Genomic DNA, 12,946 nt, shown 5'->3' on the forward strand with positions numbered 1-12,946 from the left:
TGGCCTCACCCCCAATAAACTCCCACAATTGCAAAGCACTGCACTAAAATACACTCTTCCAGCAGCCTACACAGAATCTGTTAAAGGTCTACCCGCATGACAGACTGCCGCCAGTCACTTCACCGAATATCAATAAGAGCAGCTAACAATTACCCAGTTCATATTATGATTGTAGCAGCTATAAATTGTTGATATTTTAATATAGTATTGCTCTTGTTATAAGATATCTTCAATCAAACATAGGCTCAGAAAGTGTTCAGCATTTTTTTATTCAACAAATTCGGTTTAACAGCATAGCTGTATTCCATAAGAATGAATAGGTTTGAAAAAATACCAACAAATATCATCGATCCTGCATTTCAAAACGCAGAGTCTTCCTTAGGCCTCTTCTGGCATTGCAAATTTTGGTGGCGAGCTTCCTTATCACCCAGCCGTCCATAGTAGGCCAACTGTTAGCCTTGCAGACAGATCTCAAAGATTCTACAAAAAAAGAAAGGATATATGAACCTAAATGGACATCTGAATAGGCATTGTTAAATTCCTTATTGTAGAATACATACCAGATTAATGTTAAAATGTCAATTTACAAATGCATCACTACATTTAAATGGATTTGTACACAAAGGATGAAACGGGTTTAAAGATAGATTTGAACTGAAAATGAATTATGGTTTTCTGTGGCTGCATTCAGAATTTTATGGTCTTTAGTGTAGCTATATTGATTTATATCAGTTAGAAATAGAAGGCATGAGTGAAAATGGGGAAATAGTCTTTCAAACCCTTTGCTAATTAACTACCTCCCCTTTTGCCCATACCATTCTTACACCCCGATACATATCTACCAACAACGCGCACATATCTTGTACCCACACTCACACTCCCATCTGCACAACCTCTGCCACCCACCCGGCTACTCGATAACTTCCTCTATGCAGTTGAAGGGGCCAAAAAGTATTAAAAAAACCAAGAAAAAAAAACATGTTAAAAGAAATACAAATTTGAGATACTCTTCTTAAAAAAGGTAGCATATTTGCATTGGAGTAACAGACTACTTCCTCCCAAGAGTTCACTCTTGTTTTCTTTATCCATCCTACTTTCTTTGCAAATGATATATGGCATTTATAACGCGTCTATACACAAGTGTTCGAAATGCGACGAGGCAGGGGAGGGGGAACAGAGGGAAGACAGACAACGATCTTACTAGGCCAGGTGTCATTCAGATCGCACAAGTGCATGGGAAGGGGAAAAGTGCGAGGGAAAGGGAGAGGGGAAAAGTGCCGTACATGGGAGAGGGGGAAAAAGTGCAGTACATGGGATAATAGAATAAATAAGAAAAATAAAGGCGGGATGATGGCAAGTGCAGGGTAAGAGCAGACATAAGTGCTGGTGGGGGACTGTAGGGATACAGAATACAGTTCCCAGGTGCGGGGGTTGCCAGTGCAGGTGTGTAAATGGCGGGGCCTAGGCCCAAGGTCACAAAGGGTGGCCAGGTAGCCAGTGCAGTTTCAGCCAGGAATTCAGCAGGGGATGGGGGGGGGGGGTTTTGAGGTGCTTCCGGAACTGGAGATGGTTCTCCTCAAGTTTCAGGGAAGCAGGAAGGCTGTTTCAGAAGGAGGCCCCTGCCGAGGAGAGAGATCTACCACCAACTCGTTGCTTGGAGAAGCGACAGACCCTGAGGGAGTTGGAGGCGGATGATCGAAGAGCTCGAGAAGGAAGATTTTTGGGAAGAGAAAGTTGAAGGTATTGCGGCCCCAGGCCCAAGAAGGCCTTGTGGACAATGCAGAGGGTGTTCAACTTAATCCTTGCAGCCACCTCGAGCCAGTGCAGAGATTTCAGTCCTGGAGAGATACGATCCCTGGGCTTGAGGCCAAGGACAAGTCTCGCAGTCCTTCTGGATAAATTGCAGAGGGCGGAGAGTAGAGGCAGGCAGATGTGACTCTCAACCTGTTTGACGGATACCTGCAGCAGGTGCATTAACCCACTACACCATGAAAGGAACCCTAAACTGCGGAAAGGAAAAGACGTCTAGCTGTTTGTGAGCCATTTTTCTTGTTTGGCTCATTTATCTCATACAGAATCACAGCTGCTGATACAGTGGCAGGGCTTTTAACGGGATGAGTTTGGGGGATGCGTCGCCCCTGAAGTTCCCTTCAGGTCAAGCCGAGCACTATGTCAAGAATTGATGTGGTGTTCACGGGCGCCGCATGAGGTTGCTTGCTCCACTCTGGAACAAAGCCCTGACTCGGCTAATGCGTATTATTGGCCAGCAGACTCCATGATTTGACAGACACGGTGAATAGCTCAGTTGGTTGAGCACCTGTGAAAAGAGATTTACGTTCAAACAACTGGCTTGAGCTCCGTTTTAGGATTTCCTTATTCTGAGGTTGATGGTGTGAATGTTATTGAGTTTAGAGACCCTCAGCGACACCAATCACTTAAGCGCAGAGAAGCAGGTTAGTTTCTGGTTTGCAAATGTATACACTGGCATGACACGAACATGTGTGTGTTTGTTCAAAAGGGAAGTAACCACGTCCCCCATCTCTGAAACTCCCACCCCTTGCCCCTGGGTGCGTTATTCCTGTCCCCTGGGGGAGGGGGCGCATAGTAGGTATGCTTGCCCTGGTGGAGAATTAAAATAGAAAGCGCTCTCACCACCCAGTAGCAGCTTCATGGCTCCTCTCCCTCCTCGGTGGGTGGTCCAGTCCTTCTGTAACACAGGAGGGGCTGTGGGAGGGAAGGAAAAACAGGTCAAGTGGGCGCACATATCAGCAGAACCAGCTTCGCCCCCTCCAATTCAACCTCACGCCATTATTTTGATCGGCTTTACCTGTTTTGTACATCACAAGGCAAACCTGAGCAAACATGCATAGCGCACAGAAACGGTCTTTTCGAAACAAGGCACTAGTTCCAATGTTGGCAGAAAAAGGATCTGAAAGTGATTTGACAAGGATCACACCGAGTTGAAGTGGAGAAGCTAGGACTAGACTCGGTCTGCTTGGTCCAGAGCCAGCACGCTGGCAGACTGGCCACTGCACCACTTGCCGCCCGCAAAATACACACCCTGATAGAGGCATCTTGCCAGGTTGAACACATCCTACAGAATGCTGTGTTATTGTGGGCACGAGGATGAGTATCTCGGCAGGGGGCACTGAGTCTGGTGGTCAGGAGGGCATGATAATGAGAAGTCTCCCTGGTTTGGAGCCGTCCCTGGACCATGCAGGCAGGCACCTTGCCCCTGACTGCAGGGGCACTTAAGAGCCGCAGCCTGAGAGGGGCAGCTGTCCACGTGCTCTTTAACATTTGAAGAGTTTAACAGTAGCCATCCCCGCTGTCCAGGCTGACACAAATGAAATGCAGCCTTTGAATTTCAGAAGCACCGCATCTGTCCTAGTATACCCGCGCTGCTGGCTAGCACTGGGGCTTCTGCACAGCCCAGAAAACCCCCTCACCAGGCGTGCACCCACCTTGTGTTTTGTATTTTACCTTTACTAAGCGCAAAATAGGTGCTGTGTATGTACTGAGTAAAGTACGCTGAACCGTGACATCTGTCCGTTTTTAAGGTGATCGAGCCTCGGAAAAAGCACTTCTGCCGATAATATCGAAAACATAACCCTACCAAAAAAATCTGGATTGAAAGTGGATTGCTACTGGATTTCCCCAAACATTTAAATCCTCTTTAAATCCTCTTTAACTCCAGAAACTCCCTTTGTACTTGCTCCCCCCTCAAGACACTGCTCATGTCTTCTTCACAATGGGCTATGTCCTGGGGCACGTGAGCACCGGGGGACTGTAATAATGGTGGTGGTGGTGGTGCGCTACACAAATCAACTCATCATAAACATTCCTATATGATTCTTAACAAATACCCCTTGCATTATTGAAATACACCTTGAGAAGCTACGAGAGATTCAGATGGCCGGCATAGTATCAACTAGTGACTCACAACAACTTACCACCCGATAATACAATTGTTACAGAGTAATCCTTTTTCATAATCGCATCTTTTCCGTCGTGGTCCAGTTCTACAGTATCAAAAAAGGCACGAATCATTGCCACGCAAGTCGTCAGTAATAAACTGCAAATCCTCTCTTCCCAAGCACTGAATGGTATCGGTAGTCTGAAAGACACCCAAATGTTAAATACCCAATGCAATGCACAAAATAGTTTTCTAAATTTGAAAACAGATATTTAATTTCAACTATTCGCTGATATAAACTTTATGAAAAATAGCAACTAGTAATGCATGCTATTTGAGCAAGGGGGGAACAAAAACAACAATCTTACTAGGCCCAGTGACATTGAGAACGCGCAAGTGCATGGGAGAGGGAAAGGGGAAAAGTGCATTGAGGGGGCGGGAAGTGTGGAGCAGAGTAGAAACAGATACATTATGCAACAAACAGTGGCAGTGCAGCCAGCAAGTGGCAAGTGCTGGGTTAAGGCAAGTGCTGGGTTAGGGGAGCAGACAGGTTATGCCTGATAAGTGCATGAAGAAAAAGAGGGGGGGGCAACTGTATGGTACCCCAGTGCAAGGGGTGGCCCGCAGGCAGTTTTGGGTGGGTGACAGGTACCAGGACTTGTCTAGAGACCTCATCAGGTGTGACGGGGGAGAGGGAGGAGAGCTTAACCCACTGAGCTATCTTACCGGCTGTAGCAAAATTAGTAATTATATGTCTGAATGTTCTCAAAGTGAGAAAGCAAATTGCACTCTGTAGTGGATACCATTCAACTGATAACTGATTAAACAGCTAAACAGCAGGCCATTTCATCTACAGGTGTGGTGCAAAGCTGGCCACATGTCAAGCCTGCGTGGAGCTACTTTTCAGGCTTCAGTGGTTGGCAAAATAGGGAAAGCAGTGCACTCACATGACATCCCGTAATCTGGGCACTCGTTACCTCATACATGCAAACATCCTGAACCCTTTAGTGCTGCCTGTTACTTTGCAATCCAATCACTCAACTGGTATTACATGAAGATAAAACGGGATTAAAAGATTTAAAAAACACATAGCTGGTGAAATATGCAAAATAATGATGATATGATGCATCTGAGTCAAGTTACACGAAGACGTGTACAGAATCACTCTGGCAGATAGCCATCTCACACACAGTAATGATAGTTTAAAAAAAAAATGGTACACTCAAGATGGAATGTCGTGTGATGAGACAGATGGCAGAAAAAATAGTATGCATACAACTTACGAAAAGTTAAATGAGACAGCAGGCATCACTCACAGGGTAAGCTACCAGGAGAGGTAGAGCAATACAGAAGAGACAGGAAGACAGAGAGTAGAAGAGATAGCAGGAGCCACCAGGAGAGACGGGGCAAGACAGCACAGGGAGACAGCGCAGAAGCGACAGCAGGTATCAGAGAGAGAGCAGAAGAGACAGCAGGCCATAGAGGGATAGATACTGAGGGAGAGAGGGGCTGCACGAGAAACCTTGTAGAGACAGCAGAAAGAGAAAGAAGGAGAAAGAGAGAGAGACCGACAATTGCCAGAAAGAGAGCCAGCAGGGAGACAGCTGGAGGCAGAGAGAGCTAATATGGGAGAAAAGAGAGAGTGTGAGATACACAACCGGAAGAAAAAGCAAGAGGCCGGTGTGTCTGAAGAAGCAGTAACTCACCCTAGCTGCTGACAGTGACACCCGGAGCAAGGTGATCCTCATGAGAAGAGAGGCTGCAGCGGCGTGCCAGAGGGAGCAAGATGGACAGGCAGCAGGGAAATATACAGAAACAGATCAGAGAGACAGGCGAGAGGGAGCGCAGGATACACGGCAAGGCTAGCAGGAGGTAGGCTCGAGGCACTCCAGAAGCAGGGACAGAGTGCACATTTCATTAAATTGACTTTGTATAACCACCCAAATTGAACAGGACAAATGGCATTTGCCTTTCATAAAATCAACACACACAAAAAACCAAGACAGGATATTTTCTTCTAATAGTGTTTTTGAAAACATTAAAAGGTGTGCATGTTTTAAACTCCAAGAACCAATATAAATGTTATCTCTAGGACTTGGACTTACAGTACCGAAATGGGACATTTCATCTTTAGTTGTTTATATCAGGTTATATAGTGCAGTGCTGAAGTGTCCAGCCTACAAACCTGGCAACTGCGGTTGACAGGCACTCAAACTGAACAATTAGGCGGGGAGTGAGCTGTATTAGAACAAAGGGTTTGTGCCAATTGTGTTGCCTTGCAAGAATCAATCTCACCTCTAAGGGGGGACCTTGCTTTTGTTGCCAAACAATTAAAATGAATAAACCGAAATTTGGTTTTAGTTCAATCCAGGGAAGGATTAATGATATGGAGGTATAAAATAAAGTGCCAGCAAATTGCACATGTATTGTTGATCTCGGCAAAAGATATAAGCCTGTCGTACAACTGCCAAAATGTCTAGTCAGCAGGTCAATCACTCATCTCTTACAGTTTCTAACGAGGTGCCCACGGGAAAATATACCAAGCAGGGGTGGATAGTGGCACTGGTGTTGCAGTAGTTGTTTCAAGGGTACATGAACCAGACATATAGAGAGCCTGTATTCAAACAAAACAAGCCCCCACCAAAATAATTGGATTATCAATAAATTCCTTATTGAGAAGAACTGTTTAAATGACCTATTTGCCCAAACTTAATTCGTGAACTAGGGAGGAGGCTAACTCGCTTAAAAATACATGTGTGCTTTGGTGGAGACACAGGAAAGGGTGCTTATCATTTATTTGGTCGGATATCGTTGATGTAAAAAGATTACCTGATGTAACCAATCATAACTGAGACATCATAAACATAATTTTGTCCCGTGATTATCTAGCAGAAGGGTTGCTTGCTATAGAGTTCAGAACTGCCACCATTAGGTTCGGCAATACAGCACGAGCGTTTGAATGTGTTGCGGGCAGCTGACACAATTACCTTCTGCGAATTCCAGGACGCTTTGTTTGCTGTGATTTCCAGTTTTGCTTTTTACATCTGGAGATGGGTATAGCATGTAAAAAGCAAAACAGAAATCCACAAGCAACTCTTCAGCTCCATGCACGCTTCGTTACCTACCCGCCCCAGGAAAGCCCAGCCATTCCACGGCGCCTGCCGGGAGCTAGAGCACACAAAGGGTACCTTTGAGCTGGCACGTCTCTCCCTTCTTCGGCTTTCTTCTTCCATTAACCTACAGGTTCCTGACCTGGACTCTAACGAAATCTGCAACTCTGGCCCTACACACTGCAGCGAATACTCTGGATTTTCTGGTCTCGGACCTCTAATTTAGACCCGAGTTCCCTGCCTTCTCTCCTCTTCCCGCTGCCTTCAAAACAACAAATGAGCTCCAAAAGATACACAGTGCTCAGAATGCTTTATAACACCCATTATTCAACTTATAGCCGTAACCCGCTAGACGTATTGAAACGTGCTAAAAACTAGCAAAAACAGCTAGAAAATGTACTTTCCTCGCGTTTTGGTAAATGCTAATTCTGTTGCGTTTCCTGTTTGTACAGTGTACGTGCGTTTGTTCTGTCGAACCTGATGTTTTTAACCACTCGTCTCCCATACAAGGGGGATCAAAATGTACTTTGTTTACAGGCTGAAGGTATACTGCTGAAATCTTCAATGCATTATCAGCTTTCCTTACTGTTCTGGAACGTGTATTTGCCATCTGTTAATCCAGTCACCATGTGTGCCTTCTAGTTTACAGGCTTCACTCCCCTGATGATCCCGTTCTCTCCAAAGTAGGCTAATCCAGTTGCTCCTCCTCAGAGGCGTTCTTCTTTTCTTTTACTCTTCCCTGCAGTTTCGCGTTGCAAGTGCTCGCTTCCCAGCTCTGGTTTGGACGCGTGTTCGCTGCCTTCTCTCCACTTCCCGAGGCCTTCAAAACAACAAATGAGCTCAATAAGATACAGTGCTCAGAATGCTTTATAACACCTATTATTCAACTTATAGCCGTAACCCGCTAGACGTATTGAAGCGTGCTAAAAACTAGCAAAACCAGCGAGAAAATGTACTTTCCTCGCGTTTTGGTAAATGCTAATTCTGTTTCGTTTCCTGTTTGTAGTGTCCGTGCGTTAGTTCAGTTGAACCTGATGTTTTTAACCACTCGTCTCCCATACAAGGAGGATCAAAATGTACTTTGTTTACATGCTGAAGGTATACTGCTGAAATCGTCAATGCATTATCAGCTATCCTGACTGTTCTGAAACGTGTATGTGACATCTGTTAATCCAGTCGTCCCTTCTAGTTTACAAGCTGCACTTTATGAGCTCATTTGTTGATTTGAAGGCAGCCGGAAGAGGAGAGAAGGCAGGGAAAACGCGTCTAAATCAGAGCTTGGAAGCGAGCACTTCACGCGAGACTACAGTGAACTGGAAAAGAAAGGAAGAACGCCTCTGAGGAGGAACAGCGTCTAAATCAGAGAGCTGGGAAGCGAGTACTTGCAACGCGAAACTGCAGGGAACAGGAAAAGAAAGAACGCCTCTGAGGAGGAGCAACTGGATAGCCTACTTTGGAGAGAACGGGATCTCCAGGGGAGTGCAGCTTGTAAACTAGAAGGCACACATGGTGACTGGATTAAAAGGCCAGCTCATAAATCAAGCTAGCCTCGTGTGCGGAGAGACACGTGCAATAGCTATGAAATAAACGAGCCTAGAAAGGTGCTCAACACCCCGATCCTTATCTTAAGGCTTGTGATGTTCAAGCGCCGGCCCACGCTCGATTCCTCATCATTCGCCATTGCTGCAATTGTTGCCAGGCCGGAAGTCGGAATGGAAAAACAAGCCGCATGTCCTTCCGAAAAAAGCCCAAAACAAACTAACTCCCATCCAAAAAAGCAGAAAAAGAAAGCACCAGAAACGCTTTGGATGGGTTTCAAAAGTAAGCAACATAGCACAATTTTTCATAAACATATAGAAAACATAGACATACCATATTACAATAAAAAATGACTTAATAAAATGCATTTTATTTTTCTGACACTTGGTATAATCATATCATTTCACCATTCACCAAAATAGCTTGCGCTTTTGCGGTCCGTTGGTGTCTTGCCTTGTGTTGTGCCACATTGCCTAACAACGTGCAACTATTTCATCCAATATAGTGTAAGTAAACGGAAATATGATATTAATGTGAGACAATTATCTATATAATGCCTATAAAAAAGCCAAAAACTCTTGTCTTTGTCAATACGCGTTTTAACAGGACTTCAGCGCAAACATGCAAGCTTCTTATAAATCAAGTGGCTGAAGGCACACTTGGCTAAGACATTTTTGTTAAACCAGATTAGCTTTTACAACTCTGATTAAGGCATTACATCTCAGAAGACTGTTTAGAAATTGCACTGGCAGGCGTTTACAGTGTGAAGTTTGATGCTATTGCTTGATAGAGCCGTCACAAAGAAATCCCTGGAGGATGTAATGCAGGATATATATATATGCAGGCTTTAGATTCGAGTACAAATGGACAGAGAGGGGCAATTAGAGAGGTCAAGAGGACGAAGATGAAGTGGGAGATCGGAAGAGTAATAAGGGTTTTGATGGTCAAAAGAGGTAGGGTCTGGGAGTAAGTTAGCAGTTAGAGCGTTAGTATGTGCTCGCAGATGCGCCCTGGGTGCTCACAGAGGCAGTGCCATTACATGCAGATCAGGACGTGTGCCCACAGATAATGATAATGATGTGTTATTTATACGTGTTTCCGGTCAGAAGGAAAAAACAAGCTGCATCTCTTTCTGAAACAAGCCCCTGACTCCCATCAAAATAATCCAAAAAAAGCAAGCACACATAAACGGTGTGGGTGCGTCTCAAAAGAGACAATATCATAAACATAGAGAACACACACACACACACACTATGTTACAATAAAAAGAAGGAATTGTAGCTTTTCAGTGGGGATTTAATGTTTCAGCTCCCTCTGGCTGACCTTCTATTGTATTGTATTGTTTATTTATATAGCGCCTATACACCGGGAAGTGCTCAAGGAGGGTGGGAACATGGTGAAAAAACAAAAGTCGCTCAGTGCCCTTGAAATTCTGAGACAAGTAAGTGTGTAATATACATTTAACAGTTCAGACACAGCAAATAGGCCTGACGGCGATTCTGCAGTTTTACCAGTGCAATTAAGGGGAGAAGAAAAAAACTTGCTTTGTTATGAGCAGCACAGTTAAATGAAATCCTCTTTATTAACCAGCTGCATGCCTCCATCAAACAATGACTAAAAGTAGGTGACCTTATTATCACAAAGGTGATCCCGGCGAGCATGCTTAAGGCAATCGGACCTGGCAAATAACAAGAAGATTAAGATTTATCAATTTGGCATAAAAGAAACCCACTTTTCAAGTTTTGAAATCAAAAAACGACTATTTTTCAGAAAAAAAGAAAGGAATCTCTCCTGAGGAACCACGGCTAAAAGCTGTGGTGAAACACGTGTTGGCAGAATAAAAGTGTTTTCATGTAAACTTAGATGACTGGAATGTATGAAAATAATACATGAAAAATAAAACCATTCATGATTTAAATAACTAAGAGTCTAAAGTATCACATCTGGTGCAGGAGTCGCACAAATCACAAGTGACAACATATGAGGAAAAATATCACAAAGGTTATGTTTGTCAGCTTGCTTTATCATGTGATTTGCATACTTTTTAAGTCATCTCCATCAAAACCCAACCATGTCCACAAACTGCAGATGGGTAGATATGTGGTTAAGTACTTCAATTGCAAGACTGGACTCCAGTCCTGATTTCGCCACTTGCCTAAAACGTCTTATCATGGGAAAATCATTTAGATCTTGCTGTTTCTAGGCTGACAAAATTTGAGGTACCTGGGAGTGAATTATTTTGTAGGGAACACAATTCTAAAAAGGCCTCAATCATGGTATTGCTCAAATGTTTCCTTGCCTCCCATATGGTCCTGATATCTCCCTTTCCAGTGCAGGGAACCACACAAGTGAAAATTCTGGGTTCAGACTACTCTCCTCCTGGGCTTCACCAGTGGCTCTCCTGATATACCACACTTGGCATTTAACACAAGCAAATCGATCACCCAGACCCACCACACAACCTCATGGGCCGGGAGGATAGCTCAGAGGCAAAATTCTCTATATACATATATTATGCCACCACCACCAATCTCACCACAGCAGCTCACTTAGGCAACCCAAACACCCTACCTCACCACAGCAGCTGACCCCATTGCCCCAAGTAGCTACCCCAGTAAAATCAGATTTGCCTAACCTCCAGGACCTCCAGGTGCCCCCTCCCCCCTCCCATCCTCTGGTTTTTCAAGCACTTCTTGAGGTCTCAAATGTAGGCAGGTTTCAAATGTAGGCAGGTCTGCAGTAACTCACCGACCCGTACTTCCCAACATCACCTTGCATTGCTCTGAACGACCCACACCGCCCACCTTGCCAACAGCAACTCCACCACCCAAGCCATATGCCTCTCAACCTTTCAGAGCCCCAAGGCAGGTGAAAGCAGATGATTTTGTTTTGGACGGGTGAGAGTCCATTGAATTATATGACAGGGACAGGTGAGAGGCTTGGTCACAAGCTTTACCCCTGCCACATTGGGGATTTTGAGGGTGCTGGGTGCCTGCTTTTGACTGGGATGGCAAAGGATTCTCACCCAGGGGGTGCATGCTATGTTAAGGCCTGTGGCTTCTATTTTTGCCCAACATAGTCTCAAGCTTTACCCTTGCCACATTGGGGATTTTGAGGTTGCTGGATGCCTTTTTAAAACAATTTGGATGGCAAAGGATTCTCACCCGGGGGGTAGGGGGGCATGCTATGTTAAGGCCTGTGGCTTCCATTTTCGCCCAACATAGTCTCAAGCTTTATCTGTGCCACATTGGGGATTTTGAGGGTGCTGGGTGCCTGGTTCTGACTGGGATGGTAAAGGATTCTTACCCAGGAGGTGCATGGTATGTCAAGGCCTGTGGCTTCCATTTTTGCCCAACATAGTCTCAAGCTTTACCCTTGCCACATTGGGGATTTTGAGGGTGCTGGAGGCCTGCTTTTGACTGGGATGGCAAAGGACTCTCACCCAGGGGGTGCATGCTATGTGTAGGCCTGTGGCTTCCAATTGTCGCCCAACATAGTCAAATAGGTGTGCTTAGCAAAGCATTTGAAAATCATTCAGCACAAGGGCAACTAAGCAAAAGCTGACTGACAATCAGTATTAGTCCGCAAATCATCCTACACACTCTGATGCTCTTAAGAAATCAGTTAGCCATCCCCAAATCATCAAGAACAAACATGTTTCATGGCGATGCTCTTGGAGTATCAGTAGGCCATCCCAGGATCATCCCCAAATCAACAGGGACAAACAAGGTGATGCTCTTGAAGTAATCGGCAGGTCATCCCAGAATCATCCCCAAATCATCAGGGGCTAACAAGGTGATGCTCTTGAAGTAATCGGCAAGTCATCCCAGAATCATCCCCAAATCATCAGAGGCAAACAAGGTGATGCTTTTGAAGTAATCGGCAAGTCATCCTAAAATCATCAGGAACAAAGTTTTCTAAAATACGGATGATCTTGGCATCATCAGCAAGTCATCCTAAGCTCATCTCCAAATCATCACCCACCATTTGGAGACATTTGCTGATGACTTTAACAGCCTGATGACTTCTGATGATGTGGGAATGACTTCTAATGTAGTTCGATGATCATCGGATGACTCCAGGATTATCTCTAAAGTCATCCTTTTAGACCTGGGGAAGCACACAAATCTCTTTTAAAAACATTTTAATGTTCAGTCGCCAATAGAATTGAACTGGTTGCACAGCCTGAAAACGAAAACTTATAATGAAACATTTAAAAAAAAGTTACGTTTTCAACCTGTTAAAACCTTTGCAATCTCCTTTTACAACTGCAAAGTTGCAGTGTAGTGGTAGTCCAGGCCAATGTTCACGAAGCTTGCAAGCCGGTAAAATAAAACAGACAGCGCCTGTCATTTATTTCCAATATAGCCTCTTTCTTGGA

The 12,946-nt window shown here is 44.6% G+C and overlaps 1 long non-coding RNA gene across 1 annotated transcript; it reads right to left on the reverse strand.

The window, feature by feature from the left end:
- Positions 1–250: 250 nt before the first annotated feature.
- On the reverse strand, positions 251–4,129 carry LOC138582069 (uncharacterized). Its single transcript, XR_011304943.1, has 3 exons — positions 3,954–4,129; positions 2,653–2,724; positions 251–480 (listed from the first exon to the last, which is right to left on the reverse strand). It is a non-coding gene; the product is annotated as an uncharacterized lncRNA (long non-coding RNA).
- Positions 4,130–12,946: the final 8,817 nt, after the last annotated feature.

The sequence above is a fragment of the Ambystoma mexicanum genome, chromosome 1p (assembly GCF_040938575.1).
Source record: "Ambystoma mexicanum isolate Mex_15411 chromosome 1p, UKY_AmexF1_1, whole genome shotgun sequence".
NCBI lineage: Eukaryota > Metazoa > Chordata > Amphibia > Caudata > Ambystomatidae > Ambystoma > Ambystoma mexicanum.